At 38.8% G+C, this 21,132-nt stretch overlaps 1 long non-coding RNA gene across 1 annotated transcript in view; it reads right to left on the bottom strand.

Moving 5' to 3' along the window:
- LOC309671837 overlaps nt 1-20,818 on the bottom strand; it is a 30,990-nt gene extending 10,172 nt beyond the window's left edge. The window contains exons 1-2 of the long non-coding RNA XR_014269195.1: nt 20,782-20,818; nt 12,726-12,800 (exon numbers count right to left, since the gene is read on the bottom strand). This is a non-coding gene — a long non-coding RNA (uncharacterized lncRNA). The remainder of the gene's footprint in view (nt 1-12,725; nt 12,801-20,781) is intronic.
- Between the last annotated feature and the right edge of the window lie 314 nt (nt 20,819-21,132).

The raw sequence follows: 21,132 nt of genomic DNA, 5'->3' as shown, positions 1-21,132 counted from the left end.
CATCTTTGGACAAAGGTTCTCCAAGAACTTTATCCATATGGTATTTTTTAGATGGAGAAAATGGGTCCAAAAAAAAAAAAAAAAAGGTTAAGTGATATTTACAAGGTTATGCTGTAAATTGGTGGAAAAACAGACGAGAACCCAAATCTCGTGATACTTAACACAGAATTTACCTGGAGTAACTCGTACCCACCTAAAAGTTTAGTGTCCTATCTAAGCCAGTTGTGTAGGCTCCCTCTATTGTCAGTGGAGAGACAGGCACCTCCCAAGAGCAAATTCATCCCAGCTTTCTCTCTCTCTCTCTCTCTCTCCCACTGAGGGAGGGAGCCCACACAACTAGATTAGGCTAGGCAGCTAGCTTGTAGTTGGCTAAAATTAAGTAAAATGAATCTCACTTTTGATCTAAATCTCTATTACAACATCCTGCTTCCCAAGATACATTTTTATTATCACATTTATTATTAGGCAATATATGCCTAAATTGTAGTGATCGAAAAGGGATAGCCTGCTGACTAAAAGAGATAGGTAAACTCCCTAGATTCATGGATTTGTACCCTCAGGCTGGCTGGATATTCATGATTCACACAGTCTTTAGAATATTAACCAGCCTGGTGACTGGTGAATTTGATTAGTTGTGTTCACTGGTAGCTGCTACCCTTTTTTTTGGATTTTTGCTTATAATCATTCTGTTTTCATCCAGATGTATAGTAAATACAGAAGGATTAAGTAACTTTTTTCAAAAGGTTAATTTTCATTAGCATTTTCATCAAAAAGCAGCCTTTCTTACCTTAGGGTAAAATATAAAGAGTAAAAAGCTCTAGTAGGTGATTTAGTTCAACTCATTCTGTAATATTTAGCTACATACACACCTGGCATATGTGAGGCAGCTCTACAAGTTACTCCAAATATATATTGCAAAAATTTAGCCCTATTACCTATTTGCTTCTCACCTTATTGAAGGGTATGTACGGTCAGGAAAGCAGAAGGAGCATTTGGAGACTGCTCCTCACTGTGGTAACTCGATCTGGCTGTGTATGTGCCAATTGAACACACACTGCCTCAGTTTTTCCATCTGTAAAATGGACTCAGATGTAAGTCCACAAGCAGATGGTACCATAAATATCATCTTCCTATCTCAGCCTGGCATCTCTCAGAGTTTTATGATGGAGAATGGCAAAAAATATAAATACTTTATCAAGGGGACGTGTATCAAAGCCAGCTGATGAAAAGTTTTTATATACTTCTATTCAGTTCAAATAATAGGAATAGTCTCTGAATTTAAAATTTAAAAACTACATATACAACAAAATGAAGATATCAGATGTAAGACGTTCTTAGTACTCTGGACCATCTGACCCCAAACTAACTTTCATTCCTCAGTCCTACCTACCTTATACATACAAATCTGAAGAGAGATTCAGAATGTACCAAATTTGGATAAAATACAGACTTGAACCCTTCAAATTTAACAAACATTCAGGTTGAAATCCGAGTACTAAGTCAGAAACATTTTAGTACAAAAACTGTTCAGATGCGCAATTTATTCAGATCCAAAAAAACGTAAGTTGGGAGGGATCTAGATCCCTACTTCCTATAACTTTCTAGAAATGTCATACATGTATCTGAACCAGGATCACAGGCCAAATATCCTCATATTTTGAGGAAGCCTCAATCTCAGTAAGAACACTATAACTGAGCCCAATTCCATCCAGTTATGGCAACGCTTAGAGCCAGACACAAAGTGGAACCCAAAGCCACCCCTTCCAAAGTTGCATGAGCTCTGTGCACATGCAGAACTGTAGAACTAAAATCAAATACTTTCAGACCTTGAGATTGTTTGAAAGCAAATGTGAAGTAGATTCCAACTTAAGCTAGTTTTCGCACTCAACCAGAAATTAATCCAATTAGTTGTAATCTTTTTAAAATCCAAATATCTGTCTGACCTGAATGAAAAACCCCATAAGATGTGATCTGCACAACTAGTTCCTTGCCTGTGAGTCTTTCTAAATGGATCCAAACCATCAATGGTCTGATTCTCTGTTGTCTTATAAATCATTCAGTCTACCTAAACCATAGAAAAAGATCATAAGCAAATCCTGAGCGGTGCAATTGAATAGAGAATCCCGATTTAATGTTTTGCCAACATAAAAATGTTTGCCTTTTTGCTTTACTCAAAATGCTCACTGAGAGCCTGGTAACCATCACGCTCTGTCACAAGACTGGACACACACCTGCCATGTGATGGTGAGGGCCTGCATGGCAGTCATATGGCTGGCTGGTTCTTGGCCACACAACAGAACAGGCAAGCAAACTCCTCTCGTGCCTGGGAGCATAGCTCTTCCATGGCAGAGACACTGAATTTTGGTTATGCCACACGTGGGGTCACCCCACAAGAAAGAGGCTGGAACAGAGGACTCCCAGCCATCTTAGTAAAAAGCTGCATTATCCGTCCTGAATGCAAGAACAGTCAATGCTGGTCTACCCAGGAGATGATACTCCTGCTTTTCTTTTTCTGTAAACTTACCTCCTCAGTTCAGAGTTAATCTCTAGCAACTGCCATTAGGGAGGCAAAGGAGCCCCAACCCCTCCAGCAAAGCCTTAAAAAGAATGAAAAAATGACTAGCACCATAAGGCAGGTGGAAAATTTTGGTGCTTAATGCAGCAGGGGCACCCATCTACAGTTCTCCCAGAGAGTTGCAGAGCCCTAAGAACACCCTGACCTTCAGTAGTAAGGGGGAGACAGGAAAAACCAAACTGTCCACCAGAACTCTGAATGTCTTTGTTGCAAATGACAAGATTCTGGATGACTGACTGAGAAGGAAAGTGCTTCAGTGCCAGGTAACATATTCTATACTGCTCAGGTCTCTCCTCTCCTTTTTATGTTGCCAGGTGCACCAACATGCTGAGTTTAGACATATCATGTTGGCAATCACAACTGGAAAAGGAGACACAGCATCATAAAACCATGTTTGAGGCCAAGAGCTACTTCCTTTGGAAAAACAAAACAAAACAAAACAAAACAAAACAAAAAACCATGGCCTCTTAACAGTTATCTAAGGGCTGATTTTGAAATTCTAAAGAAATTTACATGGAGCTGACCCTATGAACTAGTTTGGTATCCTGCCCATCCTTGTGGCGGGTTAACGCACTGGTTTTGATGTATTCCACATACCTGCCCTACAACAGTTCCATCAATCTCTTCAGGGAACTCCACTTTACTAGAATCCCAGGAATTGTTCTTAGAAACCAGGCTGGTTTAAAACCATAGTGGTGGTAAAAATCACAGGCAAATTTCTGTCGCAATTCTCTTTCAGATGGTATAGGCAGGACCTAGAAACTCTCAGAGCAACATGTCTGAACTTGATTGCTTCCACTTAGTCCCATTCACCACATATACCATGGGAGTCTAGGAGATCTGTGTATCACACCATCACGTGTGATATACCAGCCCAACAGGATTGGTGATTCAGATGTCTCTACTGGTGTCCTGCAGTGTCTCTGCAACTTTGTTCAAACATAATGAGAAAGATGCCAATTAAAAAAGCACAAGAGTCCTGCAGCGTGGCAGGCTGATTCAAATTAGATACCTGTATGAAGTGATTAAAAATAGGTTTTCTAAACCTGAAGATAACAGGAGGACAGTATGTTTGATTTACATCAGCAGGGGTCAACAAAAACGTAGAAGAACCATGCAGAAGTTCTTTATCCCTGCAGATTTACTGGTGAAGATGCTGAAGAGAGGAGAGAAATGCAGCACGCTTCTGGTGTCTTTCAATATGCAAAGAATCTCAATTGTTCTCCTATCTCAGCAGTCATTACTTACTGCCAAACCTCCAAATAAGTAATACTTTCCTTTTATTTAGCAACTTCGATCCATCATTCTGTGGTTCAGTTGCACATACACATTAACAAATCAAATCTCACAACTTCCTTTGGCAAAAAGCTAGTCATTCCCATTTTATGGATAGCAAAAACTAAATGGAAAGAGTTAATCACTCTGTTGAGAATAGAAGTGAGACTGGGATGTCAGGCTTTCCTGATCAGAAGTTCAGGCTATGCTGCCCCTATGAATCAGGTTCTCAGACAGCCCAATTGATTGGCAAGACTGGGGTGCACTTGCTGAACCAGAACTGTTTTTTCTAATGTTGTTTGCTTGTTGTTATTTTTTTTTAACCCCAGAATGTCCAGCATAATAGATCAGATGCAAAAGTGATATCTCTCCAATAGTTTCAATGGATTTGTGAAAATTTGTCTGCAAGTAATATGTACCAAGTACCATAAATGCCCACTTTCTTTTATGATGACACTACCAGCACTTTGGTAAAGGAACACTTTGCACAATGACTGTTTCCTTACAGCCTCTAGGCCACTTTGCTCAAAGGCTGCAAAATGGTGTTTCCACTGCATAATAATCCCATGTCATAGAATGGTTTAGATTGGAAAGGACTTTGAAGTTCATCAAGTTCCAACCCCCCTGCCATAGACAGGGACACCTCCCACTAGACCAGGTTGCCCAAGGCCATGTCCAGCCTGGCCTTGAACACCTCCAGGGATGGGGCCTCAACAACCTCTCTGGGCAACCTGTTCCAGTGCCTTACCACCCTCAAAGTGAAAAACTTCTTCCTAATGTTTGATCTAAACCTACCTTCTTCCAGTTTAAAGCCATTCCCCCTTGTCCTATCACTACGTGCCCTAATAAAAAGTCCTCCCCCAGCTCTCCTGTAGGCCTGAGCTTGGAGGAGGTGGTCCTTGAATATTAAGCAACTTTCTTGGACCCCTCTTCCCTCCAGCGCTTCATCCCATGGCACCACACCAAGCAGATTCCTCAAGAGGCCAAAGTCAGCTCTCCCAAAGTCCAGGGTCGTCAGCCTGCTGCGCACCTTCCTCGCTGCCTCAAGGATCTCGAACTCAACCATTTCATGTTCACTACAGCCCAGGCTACCCTTGAATTTGACACTGTCTACCAGCCCCTCCTTGTTGGTAAGAATAAGGTCCAGCATAGCTCCTCTTCTCATTGGCTCCTCAACCACTTGGATAAGGAAGTTGTCCTCAATGCAATCCAAGAACCTCCTGGATTGCCTGTGCCTGGCTGTGTTACCCTTCCAACAGATGTCGGGGTGGTTGAAGTCACCCATGAGAACCAGGGTCTGTGAACGTGATGACACCCCTATCTGTCTATAGAGGGCTTCATCCACTCAGTCTTCTTGGTCAGATGGCCTGTAGCAGCCCCCCACTGTAATGTCCCCTGCTCCCGATTTCCCTTTAATCCTGACCCATAGGCTCTCAGTTGGCTCGTTATCCATCCCTAGGCTGAGCTCCATGCATTCCAGTTGCTTGTCAACATATAAGGCAACACCGCCTCCTCGTTTCCCTTGCCTGTCTCTCCCGAAGAGCCTGTAGCCTTCCATGTCAACACTCCAGTCATAGGAGTCGTCCCACCAAGTTTCTACGATGCCAATGAGATCATAGCCTTGGAGGCATGCACACATCTCTAGCTCCTCCTGTTTGTTCCCCATGCTCCATGCATGTCAGATACAACAGTACTGCATTACTCTAGTACTGTGTTGGGTAAATATTGCTGCTACATTATTAAATTGAGCCAATGAGATCTTGGCAACATAAGAAATTTTGTCTCGACAAAGACAATCCCTTGCTTCTATAACCCATCAACACTGGTGTGTATCAATCACCACCTACAGGGACTGAGAGTCCTCATAAAACAAACTCCAGAAGGCCAGTATCATACCAACATACCATTTTCCAATTTAAAAACCAAAACCACACAAAAAGTTCTCAGACTCCCACATGCTTTATGCCCATCTCCCAGTTACACACATGCACACACACTTGGGTGTTCATGGCTCTGTAAGCCAGCAATGTGCCCTTGTGACCAAGAAGGCCAATGGTATCCTGGGGTGCATTAAAAACAGCGTGGCCAGCAGGTTGATGGAGGTCTTCCTCCCCCTCTACTCTGGCCTGGTGAGGCCACATCTGGAGTGCTATGTCCAGTTCTGGGCTCCCCAGTTCAAGAAAGACAGGGAACTACTGGAGAGAGTCCAGCGGAGGGCTACGAAGATGATCAAAGGAATGAAGCATCTCTCTTTTGAGGAAAGGCTGAGACCTGGGTCTGTTTAGCCTGGAGGAGAGAAGACTGAGAGGGGATCTCATCAGTGCTTATAAATATCTAAAGGGCGGGTGTCAAGAGGATAGGGCCAGACTCTTTTCAGTGGTGCCCAGCAACAGGACAAGGGGCAACAGGCACAAACTGGAACAAAGGAAATTCCATCTGAACATGAGGAAAAACTTCTTTACTTAGAGGGTGCCAGAGCACTGGAACAGGCTGCCCGGAGAGGATGTGGAGTCTCCTTCTCTGGAGATATTCAAAACTCGCCTGGATGCGTTCCTGTCCAACCTCCTCTAGGTGAACCTGCTTTGGAAGGGGGGTTGGACTAGATGATCTCCGAAAGTCCCTTCCAACTCCTACCATTCTGTGATGTGGTAGCTTTCTGTCTTAAATGTGTGGACTGTGTTGTAATTATTTAACACCTAACAACCTGCAGTTACATATGCGGCCTTGGCTGTGTATGTGTTCATCCTCTCCACTTACAGAGTGCTGGGATATTACCTTTATTTGCATCAACAGGCCATTTGTGACCAATTTAGCTGTTGAGCTAACGTATAAGGCCCTCATCCAAGCCGTGGAATTACAATGGAATCAGATCTTGTTACACAGCCTACTGCATCATATGGTGCACCCTCTATTATATAACTATAGGGTTCCCAAAGGTTACCTATAATTCGATTATAAAGAGTCATGTTGCAGTTCAGTCAACATTTAAAGACTAGGAATTTCATTATTTACTTATGGAAATCCATACTGAATCCATCCCAAACTGAACAACAACTTGTAAAAAGTAGTTTAACCATCTGAAAGGAGCTATGGTAACAAACAAACCAGGATGCACATCCATCACTCTCTTCTACCAGATAACAAGGAAGCTTATCAAAGATTTCTATTTTCGTCCCAGAAAGTTAGGGAGCATGCTGGAGGATTTGATTGCTATCATAATTGCAGATGGTTATGACACGAACCACAGTGAAAAGGCTGAAGCTCTAGTGGCCTTCATTTTTGCCCTCTTTAAATCGTAGAAGAAAAAAGCCAACAAACCAAAACAAACTTCTGCAACTGTAGTGTTTGTCATCTCAGTTGAGATGCACTAGGTTTATCATGAGTGAAGACCTAATCTAGGTGGGAAAAGAGGGAAGCATCACTAGCAGTGTTTTGGAAGCTGTTATTTTAACCTCTGGGTGCAACTGAGTATTTTCATAAGCTTATTAGCATGAATCCATTCTACCAGGAAAACATGTATGTCAGCATTTTCAAAGATGCTATTCTTTCAAGAGGTAATTATCTTCTAGTTTAAAATATCACATCTGAGTATTGCCCCACAAAATGAATAGCCACTTCTGGAAAAATAAAAACAAAAATGCAATTTAAGTGTATCAGATGTACAAAACCAGAAATTTCATACTTATTTGATTGACTACACATGGAGTGGACAAAAACCACCTCTACTGAAAAGAGACAAACTGCATTGAAACTTCAAACATCAAAAAAATCGTGAGTAGGCTCTAAAAGTTATGTGATTGTCTTAAAAGCCAGGGATTTTTATTTTTTTTTAAATCTCTGTTATGCTCCCAAGCATAAAAAAGCTTTTCTATACAATTATAAAAACTAGAAAATTATTTATTTATTTTCTTAAAGCTAAGGCTATATGACCAATGCCAAAAAAAAAAAAAGACAGAGCATGTAAAATAATGCTGTAATATTTGAAAAAAGCAACACCAAGTGCCATTATTCTTCTAATACTTCACCATGTAATCCCTTCAGCTGATGTAGGATTACTTTCCTCAAATATAGGCACTGTGTGAAAGTTCCTACATAAGATTTTTCTCCATGTATTCTAGGCAAGGGGAAACCAATGCATTTACCAGGCAGACTGGAGTTGTAAGTTACTGAAAAGGCTGGACTTTTTCTCAGAGCTATGTGTCTTGTATTACACTTTGAAGCAGCTCAGCACAAATTTCACCCTTGGACTCAGATTCAGATGTCCCAAATTCCTGCTAAGTCACCATGCTTAGTGTTTCTGTATATATGCCCCTAAAATCCCACAGCCAGCTAGCAGAACATACCAGACACAGGGACTTGGGGGTGTTTAGGCCAACTGTCTCTGATCTGTGAGTATATAAAAGTACATGATTCTGTTTTGGGGCAAACTAAGTATTACAGAGACCATGGAGTAAAGAAATGCAAATGAGTAAAACATCAAACAAAGGTTTATCCTTGCTACTCCGAGAAGCTCACTCCAAGAGAAAACTTAACTGCTGACCTCTATATCAAATGCCCAGGGAACACTAGTAAGGACACAACAGTTTTACTTGTGCTACCACCACCAAAATTAAGTATAAAAGTTTCACTTTCACAAAGCTTGATTATCTGTATACCACCTCGCGGGGATTATTTTTGCGTGTCAGTGGGCAGGATTCATCGTCTTTGAAACTGTTAGTCAAAGATGTTTCTGAAGAATAAAAAACTTGATGTACTCAATGCAATAAAGAAAAGGAATGTCCTGGTCTCGATATTTTCTTACTTTATATAAGGTAAGTTCTCTTAGAAAAACTAGGCAAGACTGGTTCCAATTAGCCCTTTAGTTTTAGCCTAAAGGAGAATATATTTGGATAATCTGAATGCAGTTTGCTCAGCTGTTTTAAAGGACAAGTTTAGAGGTGCATTTCTTTTCCTGAAATATTAATCTAAATTCATTTTGTAAGAAATATATGAAAGAGTTTATTATTTACAGCCAAATAAATTAAAAGCAAAAAGTTGTATTACCTGAAAATTAAGCCTCAGGTTTTATTTTACACAACCACAGAGATAAGAGCCTTTCTTTCAGTCAGACCTATACAAATTGGAAGATCTGGTGAGGTTAGTGGTGGTGTAAGCCTGACAGAAATGAGCTTGGGTATCCTACAGACAAACAACTATTTTATTTTGCCCGTATTTGAACAAAAAGGTCTTTCATTATAGAACTAGAACATACAGAACAAGGTGACATAATATTTTCAAAACGATATAATGGAAACAAAGTATACCAACTTCAATGCTACTCTTCAGTCAAGTTTTGTAACAAGACCGAGTTAGATATTATTTTATGGTCAAAGGGCTCCTTTTCTATAACTTTCTTTGCAATTATTAGCTAGGATGGTAATATTTAGTGTTGCTGTGTAATGCGAGATCCCCTTTGTAATATCTGTGCAATTAGACATAATTAAGTTTGTCAGGGGAACTTTAATTTCCCGATTTTTGAGTAAATAAAGAATCGATGTTAATATTGCACTAATCAGCACTAACTAACATTTAATTTGTTTTGTTTCAAAATCAGAGGTCACATTGTGAAACCGTTTGATAGTATGCAATGAGAAAAACCCCAACAAAATAAACAGAAGTTGGAATAAAGATAACTTTTTATTAACTGGTACTTTGCTGTCCTACTGTTCCATTTGTTGAGTTGTCCTGAAGCCAACAAAATATCAGTGAGAATCAGGATACAAATATGACTTTAACTACTCTCTGTTGTGGTCTCAGAATGAATTGACATTTGTTTTTACCACACTGTGAAAACATCACAGATGTTAGAATCATAAACGCCAGTATACCTTAAAGCTTTCTCTTTCAGAAACAAAGGTTCTACCACTACAGCTAAATGAAAGTCTCAACTAGCTTTAGCAGACCATTTGCGGGCCAGGCACCAAATGAAACAAAAATCATGTCTGATATAGAAATCCCACATAAATATCAAGCTATATATCATGCATTCATCCAGCTGAGTTTCAATCTGGAATTCCTAGGGATTCATATAGTAAAGCTGTAACACACCATAAAAATTCACTGGGGGTTATCAGATACAGGCTTACGGGGGGAAATTGGGAGTGCCCTTTTACTGGCTACCTAGTGCAACACATCTATTCTCACTCACGAGAGCTGGGACTAGCTGTTCAGGCACCACATCCAGCTCATGCATGCATCTATTGCTGATAATCATTCACAGTTTAAAAATAGGTATGAGAAAGGTAGTCACAGGGTTATAATGAAGATAATTTATGGGGTATTACTCTCCCAAACTGTTGTCTCAATCTAAATACTACTCTGGGCTTGAGGTATCAAAATGTGATACCTCAAGGTCTCTGCAACATGATTATCTCTTTTCTTTTCCTTATTTCTCAAAAAAAAAAAAAAAAAAAAACAAACCCAAACCAAAACAGTAAAACAGTAAGTAGTTTTAACATTTAAATGAATGTCAATAGTCTTCAGAGTCAACGCCGCTTCAAACATCCACAACTTATTGTATTAGGAGGCTGACAGCAAATAACCAAGTGTCAGCTCACATCTAGTGCAATCTTTAATTAGAACCTCACAGTTAAGCAGGCTACAAGCTTTTTACCTCCTAAATTAAAGCTGTAATTTTGAAGCATAAGACGACAACCACCAGGGGAAAAAAAGCACCAGTTTACCATACTGTTAAAAGTCAGCTCAGTCTGACCCCTGTCTCAAAATATGAAGGACACAAATTGCATCATTTTCTGGAGAAGCCACAACGTAACAATTTCTATAATTTTTTTGGTGTTAGGTACTTAATGATGTTAGAAATTCTCTGGGATAACTTTACAGGCTATTCCTCTGAGAAAAGTTATATGCAAGACAAATGAAACCAAAGAGTTGACTTACAGGCTCTCAGCACTATCCACAGGTCTCAAAGCTCAAGATTATCCATCCCTATCTACAGCAAGAGCAGCCTTTCAGAGGAACAAGAATATTTGCTTCACAATAGCTCAAAGGTGTTCAAATCCCTGCAAGATACTAACACTATATTCCATTCATTTTAATGGAAAATAGATGTCCAAATTCCCAAAGACAACCCTTCTACCATTGGGCCCAAAGAAACAGATTACATGAAAATATCTTTTTATCACAAGAGAAGAGAGGAAAAAAAATTCCAATTAAAATTGATGGAATTGACCGAAGAATGAAAGCCATCAAGGAACAGACAGGCAAAACAGGGAATAAAATAAGGGAAAAAGTGCATCAAGTTATCTCATTCCCCTCAAGGAGTATAAAAAAATCTCCCTACAAGAGTAAAAGAAGGTATTTCCAAATTGTTTTTTGTAACAGCTAAAAGAAGCGTAGATTAAAGACTAGGAAGCATGTTGAAAATTATGGCAGAGGCAGACAATAAAGTTGGAAGTAAAACACTGTAACTTGAATTACTCCATTGTCACAACTAAATGGCCAGGAAGCACTCCAGTATTTTAGGAGTAGACATAAGCACCCCTAACTCCATGGATTTGAGTTTGAACTGAAGTCCCTTCAGCTCCAAAAGAAAAGCCTAGGCAATACTGCTTCGGCTAAAAAAGAATTTCCTACAGCTGCAGTAGGCTTAAGGCTTATCACAGGTATCTGCATACATCTAGGAAAAGCTGTTGATTGTAGAATGTAACAAAAAAAAAAAAAAAAACCAAACAGTAAAAAACATTGTTGCTTTGCAGTCTTAACCCCACTCCTCTTAATGAACCTTCCTCCTCCAACTCCCTCCTGCTAACATAGTCTTTCAGTCCTCTTGCAGTTGTCTCATGCACTCAAGACTAGATCAAGCCCTGGGAATTTCTGAGCAGAGCTCTGGACCTAAAACCATCCCTGTGGGGACAAGGAAATACTCAGTGGATGAAGAGCAAACCATCCCACACATTCTCCTGCTGTGGCCAGGCTCTCAATCCACAGAAAGCTTCTTGGGACTTCCCACAATACCCAATAAATCCTTCTCACTCTTAAAGCAGTATGTGTACCCCCATCTTTGAGAAAACATCAATAAACAATTTAAATGAACTGTTACTTGAGAAACTGAGAACTAGATCTTCACTTAACAGAACTACATCTAAGACCGCACAGGGAGGGTAACACTGGCACATACTCTGCAGCCATTGCAGCATTGCAGAGATTGGGGAAAAAAAAAGCAGAGGCGGGGGGGAAGCAATAAACTATAGAGGAGCACTAAATATGCCAATGACAAATATGAACAAAAGCAGCACAAATTGTATGGTACTGTTAAATTAGCATATTTCTCTCTTTTCAGCAACTGAAAGCATCTGAGGAACACTGGCTTTTAGAGAGGTGGTCCTCATGCCCTCGTGTTTAAACACCAAACCAAAACTCAGAGAGATGTGACTAATGAGTAGAGCCCCGACAGACAACCTACAGGTGGCTTCAAAAGCAGAAATACCTTTGACCCAAGATGTCAAGCCTGCATCTCCTGTAACACATGTAGTTAGAACTCTCCTCAGCCCCGCATAACAGTTCCAGCGGAGAATTTGCTGCTGTTGCTTGTATCTAGTTTGGCCAAGAGTCCATGAGTCATGATACCTATATTTACAATGCCAGATACAGGAACAATCCAGTAGCATTTTAGTATTAGGATCTGCCACTTAGCAACCTTTACATGAAAATAACAAAGAATAGGAACATGTGATGCTTGAAAAATTAGGTTCTAATTTCACTTTGCAAATGAAAAATATAAACATTCTCAAATTTAATAGGGAAGTGACACAAGTACAATTATTTCTGTCCCTCATAAAAAACAGCAAAAAATGTACACTTTTGCCTACCTACTTACATGGGGAATAAGCAATGCTTTCAGGACCTCATGAAAGAGATGTTGATAGTTGATGGAATCATTTGTCATCAGATGCTAAAAAGAAAGTAATAAATGAAATGAATTTTGAACATGAGCTTACAATATTTTTAGGATCTAAAAACTGCTATTAAGTAGTCGTAGCAAGGGTCTAACAAAAGCTAGCTATCTCACTCAGGTTTTCAATCCTAAGTATCAAATCCAGACAGCAAGTTTCTTGCTTTACTGTTAATATTGAAGACACCAGTGTTAAAAACTGGAGCTTAATGGTTAACACACATCAGAATATTCATTTATTTGACTTCAAAAGAAGTTGAAGCAAGCAACAGGAAACAAGTGTATGCATGTACCAAAGTAATACAAAACCCAAGATAATTCTTTAACAGTATAGTGTAGGCATTGTCAAAAATTGTTCAAGAAGTTAGGATGAATTCACTTCCATCTCAAAAAGTGCAGACAATTCATTTCTGCAGACCCTTCAAGATGAGATGTTCTTTTAAGTGAAACTACTGAAGCAGAACTCTGATGAGTTTGATGATCCTGAAAGTGAGATGTTTTTAGTGCTATCATTATCATTATTAAACGTAGCTGCAATGACAATTTAAATCTGTGTTCCAAACCTCCTAGATGCTCTTCAACATTAGGCACCTTTGTGTCTCAAAGACCCAGAAATAAGCTTACTAGTTGATTATGCTATAAAGAAAAGCTCTGCTTAACAAGATAGAGGCAACCTTATTTTATCTTAATGATATTGCCTTCAAGGGAACACAAAAGGAGCAATTGATAGCAATGATTGAAACATTTCTTTTAGAGACTTGTAAATTTAGCTGTCCACTACAAGAATCTCCAAGTGAAGAAAGAGGAGGAAGGAAAAGTAAGAAAAAAAGTAACAGCATTGAACAGTGACATTAGGACAGGTTGGCTAGCTGAACATGACAAATGACCTCCTAATGGCCACAAGCATACAGACAGTGAAATGTATGTCCTTTTATGCTGCTATTAATTCTGTACCAAAATGAAAACCACAAATATTGGTGCAGTGTTACCAAAGATACCATCCAAGAACAAAGAGAAAACATGAGAAAGATGTCTTTACTATTTGGTTAGACAACAAAAAAAATTGAAACAAGAATGTGTGAAACTATTTCTTCTGCTTCTGCTATATGGCTGCTTCAACCACACTGAGTGAAAAAGTAACAACCAAACTTTTCCAAAACTGTACTGTAGTACCTAAAGACAAAAATCACTCCACTATCACCAGTAGTCTGGCTAACTCAAGTGAAAAAGGCAGACTGATTTCCCTGGTTCCCACTCAGCGTTGCTCTCAGGAACACGTCTCTACGTTTGCATCAACAAGTGTCTTGAAATTTGCACTGAGAACAAGAACTTTGATCAAAAAATAGCACACGTTTTACTCTGCAAGGAACTTTACAGAGAGGTACTAAATTTACAAAAGCAGTTGAAGGAGGTTTCAGAGGGACTTGACAGATTACAGGCTGATGACACTACCGTTACAGCCTCAGTGGAAATGTGGTTTGATCTAATTAACAACAAAGAACTAGAACCACTGAAGAACAAAATTAAAAAATTATTCAAAGACGCTTGGAAGCTTTCCATTTCATAGCCACCAGGACTGATTCCAAACACAGACGGATGGGATTAAAAACCCAGGATAGGATGTCGAGGTTGGGACAGGCACAGAACATATTCCAGACATCTCAAATCTTCTAAGATTAAAAACTGAAGATCCATACTTTTGCCCTACATCTGTAATTATAAAATGGATTTGATTGAACACAATTAATTTAATCATGCAGGTGGAAAATACAGATGTTAAATTAGGGCAGACAAGATGGCTGAACTTAGAAATGCTGCATTTTAGAACAGATGCATTGCTGTCCAGCCAACTCAGCATCACTTTTTACACATTTTTAGTTTATTCATATTGCTTTGATTGAAACTGTGTAACAGTGTAGGTGCTAAAATCAAAGAATCCAGTGAAGTGCACCAATATGCAGAGTTAGATATAAATCCTCATAGACCTAACTTTTTTCACAGACTATGGAGACCATGAGGATGTTCTTATGTTTTCAATACATAAACACACGCTTTACATTTTAGATAATGGGTCCTTTTGTGTTTAAGGAATAAATATGCCCATAAAATAAATCACATCACATGCATGCACTGTTTCAGTGGATAAAATACTACATTTGAGTGTTTTCTCCAAGAGGCTTTTGCAGAAATAACTTAAAAAGTCATGCTGGGGAGAAATATTCAACCCTGATATGTTGGCTGCTGTTTCCACATACAAATTTTCTCTCCACACCCAATAGAGAACGCATACCTCAGCTGAACAATTGTGAGCATATGTTAGTTATGCCAATATCCTGTGGAAAGTAACAAAAGGCTTTAACTTATTTTTAACTGAGAGAAGTGCATACCTAAGAAAGTTTGTGCTTTAGAATTTCAAGTCAGATTTGGGATTACTGTATTTCCCTCTTTGGGAAGTTGTATGATTACTAATCTTATAATTAAAAAAGTAAAAGTTAATGAGGAAACATGTTAACGTTAGATGATTTATGTGCCTATTAATATTACAAGTGTATTGGGAAAAAAAAAAAAAAAGGGGGAAAAGGAAAAACCCATTGTGTAATCCTGTTCTGATGAAATGCCGGACAATTTTGAGACTGATAAAGTGAGTCACTGCCAACTGACTCAGCATGACAACAGGAGTTCATTGTTGCCTTCAGACCGAAGGAAGCAAGCAGCCAGTTGGTTCAAACTGGATTTGTTCTTTCACTAAAATGTGATATTTCCACCACCTTCTTGTTCTCTTTCACATCTTCCATCAGACCCTCTAGTGTCTCCAGTACATACTGCATTTATTAAGCTCTGCACTATTCAGCTAGCACTGGATACAACACACATTAAGCCCTCAGATGCAGCATGTTACAAAATTAACTTAAAAGGCTGGAATACAGCTCCATTTTTAAGTCCCAGTGTATTTATATTTCACATATGGTTTTCGCTAGGCTATTCACAGGGGGGACTATAAAGCATCTCAACATGTGAGGTACTCTTGTAAACTCTACTATGTCCTCAGTTGCACTTACTGTCCTCAGGCATGGGGGATGTTGTACTGCAAGTATTAATACGGATATACGTGCCGCCTCTTACATCCACATCTCCCCCTCCCTGCTTGTAGGTTTGGCAACAGCAGGATGGCTGAATTCAGCTCAGAAACTGGAATTCCTGTTTGTCTCCAAGGCTTTCTAAAGACTGCCTTCTGCCAGTCACTGCAACTTTCCCTGGCACCCTCTGAAGTTAACAAAACAAGAAGAGCTCAGCAGCTCCCATGGGACTCGGGACCCTTCAGCGTCCAGGCAACAGCACTAAAGAAAATATACTGGCCTCATCCTTGAGATCTCACAGGATTGGAGTTGTATAAAAAGGATTTTTTAAAATATTGTAATAAGGTGGATTTATATTATTAATACACAGGACTGACCAAGAGGAAGGTTCACCTGTTGCATAACATTGTATAAAGTGTACAGAGTAATGTTACAAAATCTGGTTTGTGGCTCTTTTCCTTCAATACGCTCAAATCTCAGTCTCATCATTCATTATTTTCTGCTTTTCTCACTAAATCTGCTTCTCCTGAAGTCTGTCAGAAATGTGAAAATCCCCCTTTTTCCCAAAAGAGATTATTAGAGTCTTCAAAGTTTACTGATTTAACTGCAGCTTATGAGAGAATCCTGGAAATAAAATTATTTTTGAGAAGAAACAAGCGACAAGAAAGGTTCACACTTGTTCAAGCAGCTAAAGCATCCCCAGCCATTATAACTTTTTAAAAAGCGTATTTTGCCAAGAGGAACTATGCCACATCAAAAATTATCATGCCTGGAGAAAGAAACTTCTTACAACTGAAGGACAACATTGGTAGTCAACAAATCTGGGTTATATTCATGATAACTTGGCAGGTGACTTTGACTAAGTCAGTCAACATCTCTAAATCTGAGTTTATCCATCAGTGCAAGAGGCTACTAATGCTTTCTTATTTCAGGAGGGTGTCTTAAAGCTTAATTAATTGATGTTCATAAAGAACTCAGATTCTCAGATGAGAGGCATCAGAGAACACCAAAGTATTATTAATCTCAGGTGCCAAAAAATTATCCCTGCTCTTGCATGAAACAGCTCTGAAATATTTGTAATTTCTATGGTAGCAATATCCCCAGTTCAGTTTGCAAATGATGAGAGTTATCCAAATAAAATAAATGTCTGGTCATCAGAGTAAACAAAGACATCATTTTACAAGTCCAATCTAAATTGTAGAGATAATCAATATGAGAATAGCAGTGCCCACAATGAAACCTGTATTAATTATGAAGAGAGTTTATGAAAGAAATTAATCATTATTATGGAGTTCGCTGTAGGAATTTAATAGCATGAGCCAATTCTACATGACTCTTATGATGCTTGAGGTCAAATATGCTGAGTTTGAAATAAACTTTAATCTACTCTGAACTAACTTTGTATAAAAAAAGAAAGCTTCTCATAAGTTCCACAGTACTGCCCAAAATAACAATTCTACTCTACCCCATAAGTGCGTGTGGTCTGATATGCCATCCTGAAAATAGATGCTAATGTCTGTCATCCTTCTCTCTTTTTTTTTTTTAATTGGTGCTATAGGAAAGTTATATACACGGATTACAAGAGAAAATTAGGTATGGGAGACAACCAATATATTTTTAAGCTTACTTTGTTGGGGTTTTTTTGTTAAGTAATGACCCTTCCAAAAAAAACACAGCAATGTTTATGGAAATAAAGAAACAAATTATAACAATTTTAGGTAGCATACCACAGTCAAATAAATACCATTTTCTAATAAAACAAACTGGGAGAAAACCTAATAGCACTTAACCCATAGTAACCAAAACAAAAACTCAAGACTTTCTGTTCCAACAGTAGAGCTGTTCTTGAGAGCTAAAGATTCCTATCTATTGGTCAACTTCAGTATTAAAAAAATTAATCCTTTTTGTAAGATTATAAATTCTCGGGGGAGAGGCTATGACTGGAAGTGTTGAGAATGCTCAATGTTGGCTTAATTCCATCTCTAGTCAAGTCAAGTCTGGGTTGTCTTCAAAGGGAGAAGAGCTAGACTAATGCTGAGAGCTTTTGAAACGCCTATCCTTTGTATTTATTTGCTTTTGTGAAGTACTTCTTAAAACAAATAAAAGCAGAAGACTTAAGTAATGAGCCCATCATACCTCTGAGGTCCACACATGGCAAAAACTCCACTGGTCAGAAGTGGATAGAGAATTCTTGAAGGGGCTCGTTTGGTGTACTTCTGAGTGTTTGCATGTTCATGAGGGGAAGGTAGGTAAGCCATTGGGATTCAGCCAAGTCAAAAAGTTGGCTACCCCTACAAGTGCACAGAGAGGTGCTGCAGAAATAGTATCCTCTTGCTTTTGCAAAATATGGGATCAGCCATTTTGAAGATAACTAATAATGTATGCGAAGTTTACAATACTGTCAGTAACAACTAGGTGAGCAAAAGAAAGAATGAACCCTTAAAATTGTACAAGAACAGTCTCCAATTAAAATAGTCTAAAAGAGCTCAGTGTGAATATTTCTCTGAGCTTCCTTTGTTGATGCCGTAGGATTTCTTTGTAGTTGTACAATTCTGCAAGCTAAAATTCTCTTGGCAACTACAGACTTCCTTACTTCTGATCTCATCACACACAGATGGCTCAGGCTTGTAAAATATTATTAGGGGACGTGTTGGAGTGGCCTGAACATGGGTCACTCCAGCAGCATAATCTGACTCTAGCAATTTCTCTGGACTTGTACAACCTTGAGTTTTGTCATTGTTTCCCAAACTACAAAATGGGAAGAGAGTCTACCTCCTCATGAAGCAATGAGAATGTGTGAGTTAATATACATACAACTCTATAAAAAAGAAAAAAGTGTACTGCTATTTGGGAAGAATAAGACAGGGTCATGCGAGCTTCAGTTTTATTCTCTTCTCTGAAACAAACACCGACACAGATATAAATAGTGGCTGCAGAAAAGCAAGGGGTGAACTTCTGCTTGTTTTTTTAAAAAAAGTGTAGCTTTTGCATGTAAAGGCTGTTTAGAAGAGATTTGAATAGTTTAATAATTAAACCAAAAATCTTTAGTTCTAAAAGTATTAACAGTTACCAGATTAGATTTTTTTCCGTGGTGTCATAAATTCACAGCATTTACCCACCAGTTCTGGTTTTCATAACAAGACTGTGGTTTTTATTTTGATCACTGTTAATTTATTGCTGCAGCACATCATTTTGCTTTTCTTTTGGAGGTTCTGAGGAAAAGTAATTCCTTACAGACACTGTTCAAATGGTATTTTTCAATTAAAAACACTTAAAGCAGAAAGGAACGGTTGTCTGGTGGGGGACTGAAGATCAGAGTTCAATGCTTGGCTCTACAATAGACTCCCTGGGGAAATTTTCAAAGGCACAAATGGCAGGTTGGCACATCGCTCCCATGCTTGCTTTAGTGGGAGTTAGTTGCCTCTGAAAACCTCTCTTTCTTTTCCCTGGATTATCCCGATCGAGTCACTAAATCTTTCTGCATCTTGGTCTGCAACCACTATAGTGGGAATTCTAGTATTTTGTTTCCCTCACCTTTTGCCTGACTTGCCTATTTAACTATAAGCTTCCTGAGAGAGCGCCTCTGTGTTACAGTATGTAAAATACCCTGCACCAGTGGAAGAGGCACTGATCTCATCTGGGACTCCTAGTTTCTGCTAGAATACGTACATGCAAATAACATTAATACTAATTGGGAATCTGGAGAGTATTCATTTAAACTGTTTTCCCAATATCTGGTTTATCGTACTTTTCAGGAGTAGTACTGCGTTGGTAAAAAGTGCCAGATTACCAGCCCAAGAGAATGGCATGCACAGAACAGGTGCAGGACAGCAAAACTGGGTAAATGGTAAATGTCTCCTGTGTGGCACCAAGATGACACATTCATTGAAAAGGGGGATTACTAACCCTCTTCATCTCAACCTCTGATTTCTGCTAACTTCATCTTAGGCCATCCTGTACCACTTAAGCCTATATTCTTTGAAATGTTACATTTTGCAGGAACAAAAAGCAAAGCCTAAACAAATGTCCATGAGGCCTTTCAGAAAACAATTCATGAACCTGAGTATGCATTTGCACCACAAGAGTACAAGTACTCAGCCACTGTCCTAACAAAACCAGTTCCGTCTTATTTATCTTGCAAGTCAGGACTAGGCAAGACAAGTTTTATTTCAAGCTGCAAATGTAAAATTCTCAAAAATGTGACATGTGGAACAACTAAAAGGGTAAGAATTACAATATAGTGAATAAATGTGCATGACAAGTAAAGTCAAGGAAATACTGATCTGTATCTGTTTATGCAAAAATTGGAGTGCCCCATAGAATTACTCAAATAAAACTGATAATTATTTTTTCTACTCTACTGAACTTAGATGTGGTGTGACCACAAGTAAAGATAAAAAACAATTCATATTCCACCTGCAATCATTAATTACCTACTACCCTACCAGGAATTACCAAATTTGCCAATTGAGATGAGGATAGGGCTCATTACATTCCAGAACACCACCACAGAGCAATGACGTCTTTCAGATACTCAGCAGTAGTTAAACTAGGCTTTTTACTTTTGTCCTATTGCATAAATAATTCTCCAAGCCATTCATCTTTCTCGGCGATCTCTTTATGGCTATAACCAAGATCCTCAGTTTTGTGGGTGAATTTTTTTCCTCCAGTTAACTCAGCTAAAGCCAGCAGCATTACAGTAGGAATTATCTTTTATATAATATATTCATAAGACTATTACATCTCTTTACGTGCTATGCACATCCTCTGTTTCTTTCTGCATCATCCAATTTGTGTCATCTATGCAATCAGCCTAGTACGCAATACAAAACAGTATCCTACTATCCTACAGTAGATGTAAATAATTCAAGAAAGTTTGTAACTCCTCAGAGAGATTTACTCACAGATCACTTGTTCACAGAGTTTAGAGATGTCAGAAGAGTTCCAGGATTATTACAGACCAAAAACGGGAAAGGTTATAACAAAATACCAGTATTAGTATAGCATAAAACTGAAACTGGCTTTGCTTTTGGATAAATTAACAAACTTCAAAGGGATTGGTCTAAATCTGCCAGTGGAGGAATGTTGTTTGATTGCATCATGTATTGGGCTGCTGCTGCAGTCGGATCCAGAAAGAATGACGCATCACAGTCTGACATGGCTCTGATAATAGATAAGTAAACCGAAGGACTGCCAAATGAAGAGGTCAAAAAAAAAAAACCCCAACAAAAACAAAAGAGCTGATAAAGCAAATT

Source organism: Vanellus vanellus (assembly GCF_965231255.1).
Source record: "Vanellus vanellus genome assembly, chromosome: 1".
NCBI lineage: Eukaryota > Metazoa > Chordata > Aves > Charadriiformes > Charadriidae > Vanellus > Vanellus vanellus.
The sequence above is the reverse complement of the archived record's forward strand: the minus strand, read 5'-3'. Positions and strand labels throughout refer to the sequence as shown.